This window comes from Uloborus diversus, chromosome 2 (genome assembly GCF_026930045.1).
Source record: "Uloborus diversus isolate 005 chromosome 2, Udiv.v.3.1, whole genome shotgun sequence".
In the NCBI taxonomy this organism is placed as follows: Eukaryota; Metazoa; Arthropoda; class Arachnida; order Araneae; family Uloboridae; genus Uloborus; species Uloborus diversus.
In genome coordinates, this window is record NC_072732.1 from 46,875,454 (window position 1) to 46,891,120 (window position 15,667).

General features: G+C 31.4%; 1 protein-coding gene across 1 annotated transcript in view; it reads right to left on the reverse strand.

The window, feature by feature from the left end:
- Positions 1–5,651, reverse strand: part of LOC129235110 (PDZ and LIM domain protein Zasp-like) — a 111,533-nt gene extending 105,882 nt beyond the window's left edge. The window contains exon 1 of the mRNA XM_054868798.1: positions 5,513–5,651. The gene's annotated coding sequence lies outside the window, so the exon portion shown is untranslated. The remainder of the gene's footprint in view (positions 1–5,512) is intronic.
- Between the last annotated feature and the right edge of the window lie 10,016 nt (positions 5,652–15,667).

Consider the following 15,667-nt stretch of genomic DNA (forward strand, 5'->3'; position numbering starts at 1 on the left):
AATGGCGGATGAAAAAAGGTAAAACAAACGCACGCCGTAGCGTAGAAAATGCTAATAAGCCTAGTAATTTTTGCTTGTATGCATGACTTTTTTGTTTTATTCTTTTTAAATCAATTTTCAAAGTCTTTTGGGTATTCTGGCCCATGTAAAAAGAAATGAGAATTCAAAAGCATTACCAAACATTAGAAATTAATACAAATTTCGTAGTTGTAAGCAGCCGTTTAAACGATGTTGAATTCGAAATTTATCAATTTTTGATGAAACTACATTTTTATTGTAGCCATATGAACACTATAAATATTTCCAATATCTGAATTTTGATTTAATCCTGTCATGCAACATCAATAAAATTCTCACGCATACATGGCAGTAGTTTTCTTTTTAATTGATCTTCCATTATTTCTTTAAACTTATCGAATTCTGTTATCTTTCTACCATTTTAATCCACCATGATAAAAAATAAAAATAGTTTACAACTGACATGCAAAATCTCGCCAGGTGTTCTTTGCTTGCACAATACTAAAACTATAACCCTAAACTATAATCGCACTATTTTGGCGATGAAAATTCTCAGCGTTAAACATTTTTCATTCCGTTCTACGATAATATATTCAGGAAAATATTTTGCATACTATTCTTCTTTTGAGCTTAAGATTAAAAAGTATACATATTCTTACAAATTCACACAAAACAATTAAAAAAAAAAAAAAAAAAAAAACCTGGTATCAAGTTATCCTCTTCCAAAAAAAAAAAAAAATGCTTCGAATAGACTTGCAAATGCGAATTTTGTTAATCCAGAGTTTTCTTGTGTTTAGGATTTTACGCCATTTACGACAGTCAACTCACTTTTTAGAGGGAAATAATAAAGACTAACATTATTTTGAGGAGCTCGAGAATACCATGAAGGGACAAAACACTTTCTATTGCTGAAAGCAATCCAAGACACATCGAATGCGATAATAAATACTCGTAACAAACTGCCTATGTTTACGTCAACAGACACACGTGGAACGCAATGTTTTAGTTTTATCGGCAGTTATGTAAATCACCGCAAGGCAGCGTATTCGCAACTCCAGCGCTCCAGCTACCTTGCGGTGATTTACAAAACTGCCGGAAAAACTAAACCATTGCCACATTGCGTTCCACGTAAGTCTGTTGACTTAAACATGGGCAGTTTGTTCTGAGTATTTATTAACACAATCGATGTGTCTTGGATTGCTTTCAGCAACAGAAAGTGTTCGAGCTCCTCAAAATAATGTTAATTTTCATTATTTCCCTCTAAAAAGTGATTTGATTGAGAAATGGTGAAAGCGCGTTAACACCAGAAAACTCTGGATTAACAAACTTGGATAACGTTATACCAGGTAAAAATTTTATTGTTTTGTGTGAATTTGTAAGAATATGGGTTTTTTTTAAATCTTAAATTAATTTAACAAACCATATTTTACAGCAGCATTTAGTTGGAATAGACAGTATGCAAAATTTTTTCGTGAATATTCGCAACTCCAGCGCTCGAATACGCTACCTTGCAGTGATTTATAAAACTGCCGCGAAAACTAAAACATTGCCACGTTGCGTTCCATGTGTGTCTGTTGACGTAAACGCAGTCAGTTTGTTCTGAGTATTTATTAACGTAATCGATGTGTCTTAGTTCGATTTCTGTAGCTTTCAGCTACAGAAATTGTTTTGTTCCTTAGTAGTATTCTCGAGCTTCTCAGAATAATGTTAGCTTTCCTTATTTTCTTCTAAAATGTGAGTTGATGAGAAATGGTTAAAGCGAAAACTCTGGATTAACAAACTTGGATAACGTTATACAAGGTAAAAAATTTTATTGTTTTGTATGAATTTGTAATCATATGGGGTTTTTTTTAATCTTAAATTAATTTAACTAACCATATTTTACAGCAGCATTCAGTTGGAATGGACGGTATGCAAAATATTTTCTTGAATATATTATCGTAGAACAAAATGAAAAATGTTTAACCGAGAAAGAATTTACTTTATTCCTTTTATTATCAGTTGAAAGGTTTCGCCAAATTTGTTTAGGGTAATAGTTTCGGTATTGTGCGACCAAAGTAACCTTGGCGAGATTTCGCGTTTTTAGTTAAACCATTTTTAATTTTTATCATGAGTGGAATAAAATGGTAGTAAGATTAAAGAATTCGATAAGTAAAAAGAAATAATGGTCAATCAACTGAAAAGAAAACTACTACCATATATCCGTGAGAATTTTGTTGATGATTTGCATAACATGACATAATTAAATCGTAACTCAGAAATTAGAAACATCGAAACAGAAAAATTTTAAATTAACCGATTCGGGAATTTGAGAGAAATAACTCAGCTGCAAATGCAAAACAATAAGCGCTAGCCAAGCAAGGCAAAGAAGTATCCTCTTCTGTTGATAATAATTCGTAATGTCATATAATTAAATTATCTAGCATTAATTGTTATTCTTGTCAGGCCACAATTATTATTTAGTTTTATCAAGAATCGATAAATATCGAATTCAACATCGTGGAAATGGCTGCTTAGAACTACGAACTACGTAGTTTGCATTAATGTTTGACGTTTAGTAATGCTTCTTGAATGCTCATTTCTTTCTACGTGGGCCAAAATATCCTCAGGACTTAAAATATTGATTTAAAAAAGGATAAAACAAAAAAATCATACATACATACGAACAAAAATCACAACACATTTAGCATTTTCTTCGTTACCACGTGCGTTTGTTTTAGTTTTTTCGTCCGCCATTAGACAGTGACTGCAGTGCCCCCTATAGTTCGTTGGAGTTGCAAATTAATATTGCTGTTGTAAGGTAACGAATTTTTGCAACAATGGGTTTTATATTTAATTATTTAATGGGAAAAATACATGAAATTTACTGTTTTCTATCATAACTTTTTTAAATTATTTTTTTAGGAATAAATTATAGCCTATGCTGCTTCCCGATAATGTAGCTATCTATGGTGAAAAAATGGTTAAAATTGGTCCAGTAACTTTTAAGATAACCCCGGACATCCTTACATACAGAAGTAGAAATTTGTGTATATAGATATACTCCTTTAATGTTGTTGATGAAAACTTTTAACGTAAGCATGAAGGTGAAACCAAATGCAAACGGAAGGTGATATCTAAAATTTACAAATATTTGTCACTGTCACCAAATTGTGAGCCAAAATATAGATGCCAAGTCCAGTTTCAGTATGGAAATATTTGGCAAGATTCACTCAGAGCCATGTGCAAATGTAAAGAATTCAATCAAAAGTGTGAGAAAAACTACAATCCTCATGATTTAGCAGCGCCACAGAGATATTTTACTGTTCACAGAAATAACTTTAACCGATTTTAAATGCAAAAATTTCTGAGTTGTACTAAAACAAATTAAGGAATATTTACATTTAAATTGTAATTCACATCAATATAATTGGTTTTTTAATAATATTATTACATATTCTTTGTAATGGCTCATTAAAAGTTTGCTAGTCCTAGAATTTAAATAAAGTCATATGAATTACTCAGATCAACTGAAAAAGAGATAGTACACACATTATTTGAACTTTTTATGCATAATTTTATTATTTAAATTTATTATAAGCAATTTAAAAAGTTCTATAGGATGGAAATGGCTCATACGGTAGTTAGATCATATTACTTTCAACTTCATCTTCTGGAACAGTTTTGTTCTTCAATTGAGTATTGAAGGAGATATTGTAAATAAATAGGATTTTCTGCTGCCTAAACTTGACTGATAAAAGTTTAAATCAACTCGCTATCATTGCACACTTGACACGTATCCAACAACGGGCAGATAATTTATCTGACGGAAGTGCGTGGTGTTTTCAGTTTGAATTCTTTCTTAGATCGAGTTCTGATTTGCAGCAATTTTTTTTTCCACACTCAGCAGAGAATAGCAAGCTTTCCACTATTTCATGCTTTCTTTAAAGACACACAGATACCAAAAACTTCCATCATCAACACCAGGGTCTGTAAATATTCTTGCTGTGCTTGCAAATTCCTCAAGACAGGTTTTGTTTCACTGAATGCTAGAAGCTGGAAGAGATATTTTTGAAACAACAGCTAACTTCATTTCAGCAGTTGAACTGTAGCCTAAAAGCGGAAAAGTAATGTTTTTTTTTTTGAAAAATACCGGAGTTTCCATTGGTTCATTTGCAGTTGGAAAAATATTGTCTTGAAACACTTGTGCTGCATTCTATTTTATACTTCAACTACTGGTAAAAATTGGAGGGACTATACCCAGTTAAATACTGAAGTCTATCAGGGAGTTCCTAAAATCATCTCTCCCATAGTCAAAAAATATACCAACATCTAACGGCTGTAAAGCATATTTTGTTTCCTTTTCGTGTGACCCCGCTTGTTTCTCAGAAAAAAAAAGAAAGAAAGAAAAGGGGAAAAAAGGTAAAATTTCTGTGAAATTCACAAACAGCTAAGCCTAATATTATGATCCTCCCTCTCCACGAGGGGCGTTTTGATGGTTGGTAACGAAAGGTCACTGTGACCTCCCAAAAATTTCTTTATTCGGAAAATTTTGTCTGACGATTCGGCGAAACTATCATCAGTTTAGCCAAATTTAGAGCTCCATTCTGCAATTTGAGAATTTTCACCCTCCCAAAAGTTCAAGATCAGGGTGCCCCAGCTCTCCATTTTACTTAAACTGCTGTAAAAAAAATCAAGGCTACAGTCGAAACCAACTTGTCTAGATATAATTAAAAATAATGTTGCTTGTTTTTTGCTGACTTTTTTTTTAGGCTACTGCTCTGTTTACCACAAATGAAACTACGCTTATCAAAAGAAAGCAATCTAGAAATATAAAAGATCACTAGTAACTTTATTTTGTTTCTCAGCTTTTAATGGAATCTATTTCTGTTGCTTATTAACCAAACACAAGGTTGACTGATTACAGTGTTTCTCAAAAAATGCTTCTACTAATCAATGATACCCTTGCATGGCAATAATTCTTTGATTGCTCGAACAGCCAAGAATAATTTATCGAACCAAAAATGTCGAGGAAAATTAATAATTATGTGACTTTGCTGGAAATATTTCTATCAGTGTAATATTGCTCAATTGGTTGAGCTCTAAGCACAACATTCATTGAAAAATCTGTGGATCAAATAAAAGACTTTTTTATTCACACCTGCACAGATTTTTTTTTTTTTTTTCAGAAACAAATCGATCAAACGGAATACAGCAATGAAGCAATAAATCAAAAAAACGAGTACGTACCTCAAAGCAGTATCTTTCCCAAAGATCAGCGGATAAACCCAAAGTACCAGAAATCACAACACAAAGCAAATATTATTATTATCATTATTATTATTTCTAACACTGTAATTTGCTCCATTCGCCGACTTCAAAACATGACATCGGCTGGAAAAGCTGTTGATCGAATAATGTTCACTTTATTCAAATGGAGAGATTTTGTTTTTTCAGGTAACAGTCAATCAAACGGACAACAACGAAACATGAAAATAAGAAAACCAGTACATACCTCAAAACGGTCTCTCTCCCAAAATATCAATAATCTCTATTATCTCGCACTCCCCAAATCTCTTAACCAGCGGAGAAACCCGAAGCACCAGAAATCACAACTCAAAGCAACTGAAAAGGCACAAGGTCACGTGGTCACGGGATCTATTCCTTTGGCATTGTGAGAATCCGATTGTCAGAGGAACGGAGAGAAACAAAAAGATCAAGAGGGAGAAAACTGTTTGTGATGAGTCAAAACTTGGCAGCATTTTCTGCTGCCACCTGCAGCTTTACATTTTTTGCTCCTGTTTTATTTCAGACAAGTTAGCTTGCATTTGGGATGTAGTTATAAGCCTTGTTTAATATCATTTTTTTCTATAGATAAATAGAAACCAATAACTTTGTAAATTTATTCCGCTAAACGAAATTTCAGTTTTGTTAAATCGTCGACTAAATTAATTAGGGCAATCGTCGGCCTTTAATGAGGGCTATAGAGTCGGGAGTCGAAAGCTTTAAAATTCCATAAGTCTGAGTCGGAATCCGAACTGGTCATTTGGCTTCCCATCCCGCAACGCTGCCAGAGCTGCGGAGTCAGAGTCGGAGTACGACTGATTTTGAGGTAAAAAATTCGGAGTCGGAAACAAAGGTTTTTGAATTCCAGGAGTCAGAGTTGGAGTTGGATTGACTCATTTTCCCTAAAACTCCGATAGCTTCGTATTTAATAACCATTCAAAAATGTTAGCGAAGCTTAATTGCATCAATTGATTGGGAAGCTTTTCTCCCAAGTTCAAAAGAAGAATCAAGGTTTTTCAAAAACAATTAACATTGTTTTTTCAATACATTTTCCATTAACACTTTATGCACTAATATTCTTGGAACAAAAATTAATGTCAGGGTGTTTCAAAAAGAATGACCCGAATTGAATTGCGTATTTTATGAAAACTATTGAAAATAGTCACTTTAGATTAATTTTATATTACATGGATAATAATCAAAATTTTTTACATACAAAATTGCTCAAGATTCCTGCTGGAAATAAAACCGAAACTGTTGCGACAAAAATCTACAATTTTCGAGCGTTCGTCTAAAACCTACCCGCTTTGGGCCACCTTCCCCTAGATATTTAAATGCTGTACTCCTGAGAAGTCTAAACTTGTAAATTTGTAAATATTTTAGTTTTCTAAAACTGTCCCATTCCTCCCAAGTCTTCCCTACATCGGAAGGAATAAAATAATATCTAGAAAGATTTAACTTTTATTTTAAACGGAACATCATTTATTCCTTTAAGCAATTAATTTACAAAATTCTGATCAATTTTTCGAAATACCCCTCAGCTTTTGTTTCAGCACAAAGTTCCTATTTAACACTTATTAAGTTTTGTTAGAGGTAAATTTTTGCTCAAAAGTTTTTAAACGCAAAGACTAAAGGTACGGCTATTTTAAAGTATAATTATAATAAAGTAAAATTTAATTCAAGTCCTAATATAAAGTTTTCCGAGGAAAAATGCAAGAATCTGTATTTTATGAATTCTCAGAACAATTTAGAATTTCAGTCGAAATAATTGGCAAATAAAATAAATGAATCATTATTAAAAGGTATCTGGTGTCTTATAACCAATTCTAACAGGCTTATTTACTTTGAACTTCGTATTGTATATAAATTCTATTGCGATGTATAAGTATACAGAATTCATTAAGCTTACAAAATTGTATTACTTCATCTTTGAATTCAATGTAATTGAAATGGGAGATTTAATATAGAAATTCAGAAGCTTTAAATAAATATCCTCAGCTAGCTTTCGTGTCTCTCTTTTCTTTCTTTAAATTTTATTAGGAATGAACTATTTTTCATTTGTATTAGCCGCTTGCATTTTCTTATTTATATTTTTTTGCAAAATTCAAAAATGTGTTGCTTAAGGATTTAAATTTTCTTTAATTAACTACCAAAACTGTTTCCTAATTTTGCTAATTGCACATTTAAAGTGATTCGTAAAGTTAAGGTAATTTCCGTTATCTTTATTTTATATTAATTTAAGCATGTTTTCTTAGAGTACGATAAAAGGATTTTAAGAAATTTTTATTCCGTTAGTAGGATATAGGCGTTTTTTTTTTTTTTTTTTTTTTTCATTTTCTTCGCTTGAGTATTTTCCTATTGTTCGTTATTTCATTTATGATCAATTGCATTTCTTAATTGAAAAAATGCTACAACTTGTTGAGATCCCCTATTCAAAGTGGTAACATTTTTCATTTTCTTTTTAAAACCTTTTTTTTTTTTCTGGTTCCATTTTATATCATTTTTTCCATTATTTTATTGTTACAGCAATTTATTATTTTAAACTCAATTGCAAGTTCTACAGTTGCAATTTAAAGAAGCAGAAAAATTGTCTTCTTTCATAACTGCGACCAAAAAAATGCGTCTTAGTTTCAATAACGTTTTTCTAATTTTAATGACTAAGGAATGACACTTCTAAAATGTAATTTTCATGCAGTATTTTATCTTTCAAAAACTACTGATTTTAAAATAAATGACATCACTTTCATATCCATTTTATGCTTTTTTTTCCTCAGAACATTAAATTAGAAAACCTGGTTAAACAAACTGATGTGTGCACACATGACTTCCTTTTACTCCAATTCAATGTCATTTTCTCATTATTGGCAGTTTTACTGTGATTCAATAGTTTACTTTCTAAATATCACCAACAGTGGCCAAATTGAAACCAGATTAAAAAAATTAAAAGAAAATCGCCAAATTTGTCACCAAGTTGGCGACCAAAAGACTGGCGATATATCGCCAAGTGTCTGCCAAATTATAGCACCACTTGAGTTTACATCGAAATTAACAATGATTTACCCCCAAAAAGGGGCAAAAGACTCCCTTTGGAGCATCTGAATGCAACCAAAAAGGGAGGTGCACAGTTAGACCCCACTAGGAGTCTACATACCGAATTTCAACTTTCTAGGACTTACCGTTCTTGAGTTATGCGACATACATACGCACATAAGCACATCTGCTTATACGCATATACGCACATACATACATACGTACGTACGGACGTCACGAGAGAAGTCGTTGTAATTAACTCGGGAAATGTCAAAATGGATATTTCGGGTGTCTGTACTTTCCTAGGCATATATCCACGTGTGGTCGAGTTGAAAAATAAACTGAACATTTATTCGGGGTTGAGCAAAATGGAAATTAAGGCCGATTTTTGGGTGAAATTTTTTTCGCGAATACAAAAGGAAGTTTAAAAATATATATATATATATTTAATGTATATATATATAAATGTGTATATATATATATATATATATTTCCTGCAAAAACAGATATTTTATTGTGGTTCAATAAAAGTTGCAGGTTAAAAGAAATCTAAAATACAGGATGTCCAAAAAGTCCTAGACACACTTTTAAAATTCATAGAGAAAGAACAAATCGTCATCGGAACATGCGGTTTGCGCCATAATACTTCACAGATTAAAGACATTTTCATGACATCAAAAATAAATAAATAACTGAAACAAAAAGATAAAAGTGTAATTATTGCTAATCGCAATATCGTTACACTAAGAAAAACAAACATCATGAGAGGTATTTTCAGTAAGTTACCGCCCTACACCCAGGGCTAAGGTAGAAATACATGAAATACACCGCCAACTCAGTCATTCCAGCCGAGGACTGCAGTTTCAAGCTTATTATCACTCATCAGCCCGGCATAGGAAGTGACTGAGCTGGAGGTGGAAAACCTCTTAACGAAGACAAGAGTGCCAAACAAACTGCAGAACTCGGCTGGAATGACTGGGCTGGCGGTGTATTTCATGTTTCATGAGAAGTGTTTAATAATTTTATAAAACCGAAAGTAATACCTTTCATTACCGGAGTTCAATAGGTGCACTATATGTTGATCAGAACACTGCTTGGAAAGGTACTGCTTTCTATTTAATAACATGATGAAACATTGCACGTGACGTTTGATTTTCTTACCGTGACCATTAAGCGATTACCTAGTATAATTACACTATTTTTTTCTTTTTTTATATATTTTTTAATGATTTCATAAAAAAAAATCTAGAACCTCTAAAGTATTATGGCTCCAACCTTGTACATTCCTACAACAATGGGGATGTTTCCTTCAGTCAAAAGTACTACTTTTAGTCACTGATATTGATTTAAAAAAAAAAAAACTACACACACACACACACACACACACACGCACGCACACACACATGGACCCAGAAAACATTTTTGTTTTTCGATCATTTCTTTTTTCATTAATTTTTTAAAATGTCTTATTTTTAAACTGAAATATTTCATTGTGTGACGTCACATATGGTGAAAGCCATCTTGAACCGGAGCGCGTGGTTTTCTTTTCTGGCAAGATATTGTCTTTTAATGAACTTTTTCACTGCGAGCGATTTATTAACCGAACGAGAATTGTTAGTTATATTAAATATTCATTTAGCAAAGTTTGGCAGCTTCCTGAAACTTTATTATGGTAACCCTAGCGATTTGCTCACTTGTGACGTCAGTAGCGAAAACGAAAACAACGGCTGAATGTCGTTTAAAAATATTTTTTAAGAGCAAAAAAAATAGACAAAATCAGGAAAAAAAAAAAATTACCCAATTTTTTTGATTATGTTCTTTTAGAAAAATAATAATTTTGAAAAACGATAAAAAGAACCCAATTTGTTGCTTTTCTATACGTATTTTTTTTTAAAGACGCGTCAAGGTTTTTTCGGACATCCTGTATTGTCAACTCGTATTCCAGATGTGTTATGCAATTTAAAAAAAAAAAGTTTTGTTAGATTATTTACTATAACACTTTATTTTCATTCTTAGGTATCTCTTAATTGGTAAAATGTAGTCAATAAATGTCTTGAATTTGAGTTTTCTTTTTTAGAACTCTCTGAACCCCCTAGAAATACCACAGGATCCCTGAGTTCTACGGAAATAGGGTTGTAGACGCAAAAAAAGATCGTATTAGAGGGGGGAGGGAATATTTTTCCTCCCGATTTTTTTTTTTTTTTTCAAAACATTTTTTGTAAAAGAATGAGTTTATGTAAAATGTTAATACATGTTATACACATGATAGCGGACAATCATGGTCCATGTATTTGAGAGAAGAAATTATATTAGTGCCATAAAATTCAAAAAGAACCTAAACAAAGAGATAAACAACGTAATTTGAAGTCGTGATTTTTATTTATTTAATACATAATTTTAAACAAATTATAAAAAATTAAAAAGGTTTTAAAAATTAGAGTGGTTTTTTGAAATTGTACTTCCGAATGATGTGCAACTCTCTTTGATTGTTCAAAGAATAGGTTGGTATTTTCAATTCCATAATCAGGATAATCGACACACCATAGATTCTTCATATTTATAGAACTTCAACATTAGAACAAAATAAATTTTTAATTCATTTTTCTCTTTTCATGAGCCTCTTAGCCATTTCTCACAGCAAATAATAGAACTTCTGGCAATTATAATTTTACAATCTGCGTAAATATTTTGAATTTAAAGAGCCTACTCTGTATATTTTTCCATGCAAAGTAGGGACCATCCTGAAATTTGGGACGAATGTCACTCAAAACAAAACCCTATTTGAAGACCACTGAACTAAACCGATAATAATTCTCCAGTCCTTTTCTAATTTATGCGTGCATTAAACGTTTTTCTCTCTGAGAATCCTTAGGAGGCAAGTCTATTTAAAGCTAATGAATTTGTGTGGGGAATGAATTTGGAACGTCAGTTCCTGCTTGCTCTGCATCTTCTAAACTTGCTTCTTTGCTTATTTCCAAGTAGTAAATAAAACATGCATACGTCCTTTTTGAAAACTGTATTAATCTTTTTTCAACGCGTACTGCATAGCTAATTTTGTAGGATTCATATTAAAAGAATTTTATGAGTTGGATGCATTCTTGAGCTCGTTTAACTCGTTAACACTTTGTTTATTTACATAAATTTGAGATATTGTTTAGTTTTACCCATTAAGATTGGCTTTTTATGTATGTACCAAAGAATGTCAATGTGTGCATCATTAGTTCTTTTCTGAGTAGTGGGAGCTAGTCAGGTTACTGTTATAGCCTTTACTCCCACCTACTCAATCAGGGATTTTCAAATAGAGAGGGTGAATTATACTGCTGTTTGCAATATTATTTCTGTTATTTTATCTGTGAAATGCCTTTTTTGTAAAAAAATATTACCCTGATTGAAATAAAATGAATTGAATTGAATTGAATTAGGAACAGTTAACATAAATTTGATTGAAAATAAAAGCAAAACTGGGAAAAAGTAATAAACTGGAAAACAAAACTTTTTAAAGTTTTTGTTCTACAATCAGGCCAGGATTAAGGTCTGAACACATGGGACAAGGGCTCAGGGAATCAAAAATCAGGAGGCACCAAAGCAATAACTCTTTTTTTTTAAATCGAGTTGTCATTAAAGCCTTTTTTTTTTTTAATTTCTCTATAAAATGTTGATCTATTTGACAAATTCCGAAGTCACTCCAGGCTTAGCACTATTATTACATTAAAAAGCTATGTGTTTTTTTTTTTTTTTTTTTGCATATTTACTTCTAATTGAAATGAGGAAAAAATTGACAACATCTTAAGGTGTGATACATATTTATTACACATATCACTTCAACTTATATGTATTTTTGCTACTTATGTTATAAAATATATTGTAATGTAAGACATCACCAAATTTAGCTTGCAATAACACAAAGGAATCAAAATACACCAGCTACATAATACAAGCGGCAAAGGAGGAGTTTGCACATTAATTTTATGCTCAGGGTCATCAAAAGCCATCGTTGGTCATTGAATGTAATAACCTAAAGCATGGTGAACTTAACAATTTTTTTCTAGAAAAAATCATTTTAGTTTCCTCAGTGAATTTCTAGTACAGAAAGTCAATGTCAATAGTAATTTCAGTCATTGAGCAGTTGAGGTTAAAATCAGAAGTTAGCAACTCAATGAGTAAATATGTTAAAAGTAGAACATGTTTTATTCAGAATATGAGGAATGCATATGCTGAGGAGGTAAAAAAAAAAATTGGGATATAAATATTAATTTTGCAGTCAGAATCCAACTAACACTGAATCCACTAAACAGTGAGCGAGGAAATAACAAGAGCATTAAAGAGGTAAAAACTACTGTTATACTGTCTGACCACGGATTGTATGGAAAGACAAACATCCGTTTTACAGCCGGAAATGAACGAATCCATTGTTTTTTAGTGATGCCAGCTTTTGCAGAAGCAGAGTCTCATTCAAATAAACGGAATACGCGCATCAAATTTTTACTTTTCCCCCTCATTCAGATAGATCCGTCTTATTTGGACGTTTGAAAATTCCATACAATCCGTGGTTGGACAGTAATTGCCTTATAAAAATGTAAAGTTAAATTTATTGACACGAACTTCGGTTCTCTCAAAAATAACACTTAAGAAATTGAATAAATGGCTAAACAAATGAATCACCATAGTTTTTGTAACACTCCACACTCCCGTGCAACTAATTAGCAGGAGTTAAACTAGTTCTTTATACAATGATTTACCTCTATATGTCTGGATGAGAAAAATTAAATAAACCTGTAGTTACCCTAATTTTCTCTATATTTAGTAATATATCTCAGCATAAAAAGATATAGTCGGATTGGTTAATATTAGGAATTGCAATACCGGTATACCAAATACCGGTATTACGAGAAATTTTGCAATTTTGTAATACCGGTATTTGTTGAGGAAAATACCGGTATTTTCGGTATTAGCTGAAAATAATAAATAGTTTTGATTCAAGAATTTTCAATTTAACTTATTAAATATCTACTTATATTTTAAATGTGCATTTATTTCCATGATACAGAACCGAAATCAATCTATTGATGTAAAAACTTAGCTTCAAAAGCATGAACTAATAGAATGTTATTAAACAAAAGTATTATGTGCACCATGTATTTATTTTTCAATTTCCCTGATCGCTCATTTTCCTTTCTGAAAAGTTAATTTCGAGTGTAATTTTGAATCCCCCCTCCCCGCTTTGTCCGATGAACAATTTATTCAAACTATCAATTGCAGGAATGCTTTATGATTTTTTTTCACTAATATTTGTCTCAACTGTACTAAAATTTGACAAAAAATGTTTCTTGTTAGCATTACAAATGGCAATTTGTTTGCACCAGTTTTGGTTTTTTGTGCCGTCTCGCTATTTAGCTTCATACTTGTTAAGATAATACTTAGAAATTATATATTTAATTGAAAATTGAATAGAGGAAAAGAATAAATATGTTCCACGAATTCAAAGATATTTTCAGATACAGTGGCTCCCAAAAGTATTCGTACACTTTGAATTTTTTTTTAGTAAAACCAAAATAACGCGAAACTGAATTCGAATATGAAGTCCAATATTTTTTCACATCGTTCCTATGTCATTCTAAATTCAACCCTGTACTTCTTTCAAAATATTGACGGATCTTCTTTTTGAAATGTGTCAAAAAACGAAGATACTGAGAAATAACACGCCACAAAAGTTATCGTACACTCAAATATTTTCGAATAAATTCATGATTAAAATTATCATATGTCGTTTTTTTTAATTTTTTCTTGCATTGTGTTGACCCTTAAAAGTCATTTGGCTTTAATTTTTTGTTTATTTATTCCTTAATGTTATTCTTATTACTTTAAAATGGCTGGTATTCGTAAAACACAACAAATACCATTCGAAATTTGAATTTTTTCCTCACAGTAGCGGTAAATTGGTTTGAAATGTCTCTAAATTAGTTAATTTATTCCATTCTATGGTAAAGTGCTTGATAAAATGCTTTAAAGAAAATAATCGGACCGAAAACAAGGTAAGAAAAGGTCAACCGGCAAAGTTGAAAAAGCGTGGTTGGAGATTTAAAGTTAAAAAAATTATGAAAAATTTACATTTGAGAGCTGTAAAAGTTTCTGCAGAGTTAAATGAAAAATTTTAAATTTAATTTCCACCTAAAACTGTTCGCCAAGTTTTCTGATTAGCTGGATTAAATGTGACCTCTTCCAGCAGAAATTTTCTTGGTCGTGCGAGAAACAGAAAGCTTACGCTTTTCGTCGTAAAATCAATGATAAATAAGTTTAAAACGTTTTGGAGTTACGTCTTGCTTACAGCTAAAAATGAATTCAATATTTTTGGTAAAATTGTTGTATAATTGTAAACAGAAGAAAAAATTAGGAACTTAATCTTAAGAACTTAGTTGGATCAGCTAAGCAGGACGGTGGAGGTGTTCTTGTGTGAGGGTGCATATCAGCATCAGGACTTGGTAGTTTGGAATTTTTTGATGAAATAATGAATCATGCTGTTCATTTAAATATTTTAAAAACCAATTTTAAACTCTCAGCCAAAAAATTTGTTATCGGAAACAACTTTGGTTTTTATCAAGATAACGATAAGAAGCACACGGTTTTCAACATTTGCGTCTAGTGCCTCGAAAATTGTCCTAAAGTTTAAAAAATGCTCCCGTAATCTCCAGATTTGAACTTAATGTAACATATTTAGAGATATCTGGAGGCTAGATTACGAAAATACAGCTTTGAAACGAAAATAGATTCAGATAGTAAGACTCGAAGTATGGTTGAACACTTACTCTGAAATTACGCAAAAAAAAGGATGAAATATATTCCCAGACGTTTAAAAGGTGTTGTTGATATTGCATTATATTCTAATAAATAATAAATTAATAAAACGTTAGATTATTCAATAATATATGTAAAATTTGTAAAGTGTACGAAGACATTTGTGAGATAAAATTTCCGGCAATTTTTGGTTTTTGATTTTTAAAAAATTAAGTTTTAATATTTTTAAAACATTTTTCATGTAGTTTTGTTAAAACTTGATCATAGATCGTATAATTAAATACCTATTTTTAAATATTAATTCTAACCAATAAATAGGGGCCTATTTCATTGAAAGTAGTAAGTGTGCGAACACTTTTAGGAGCCACTATATTTACATAATTATGATTGCAAAGAATTTTGAAAAGAGAGCTAAAACGAATAAGAAAAACCAACAAGATCAAATTAGTCAAGTTTAACGTAAATTTCAAACCAAAGGACAAATAAAAAGTAAACACAAACCCCTCCTGTTCAAGAGAAAATGATTTTAATTTTGGAAAAGTATCTTCAATCAGGAAAGGAA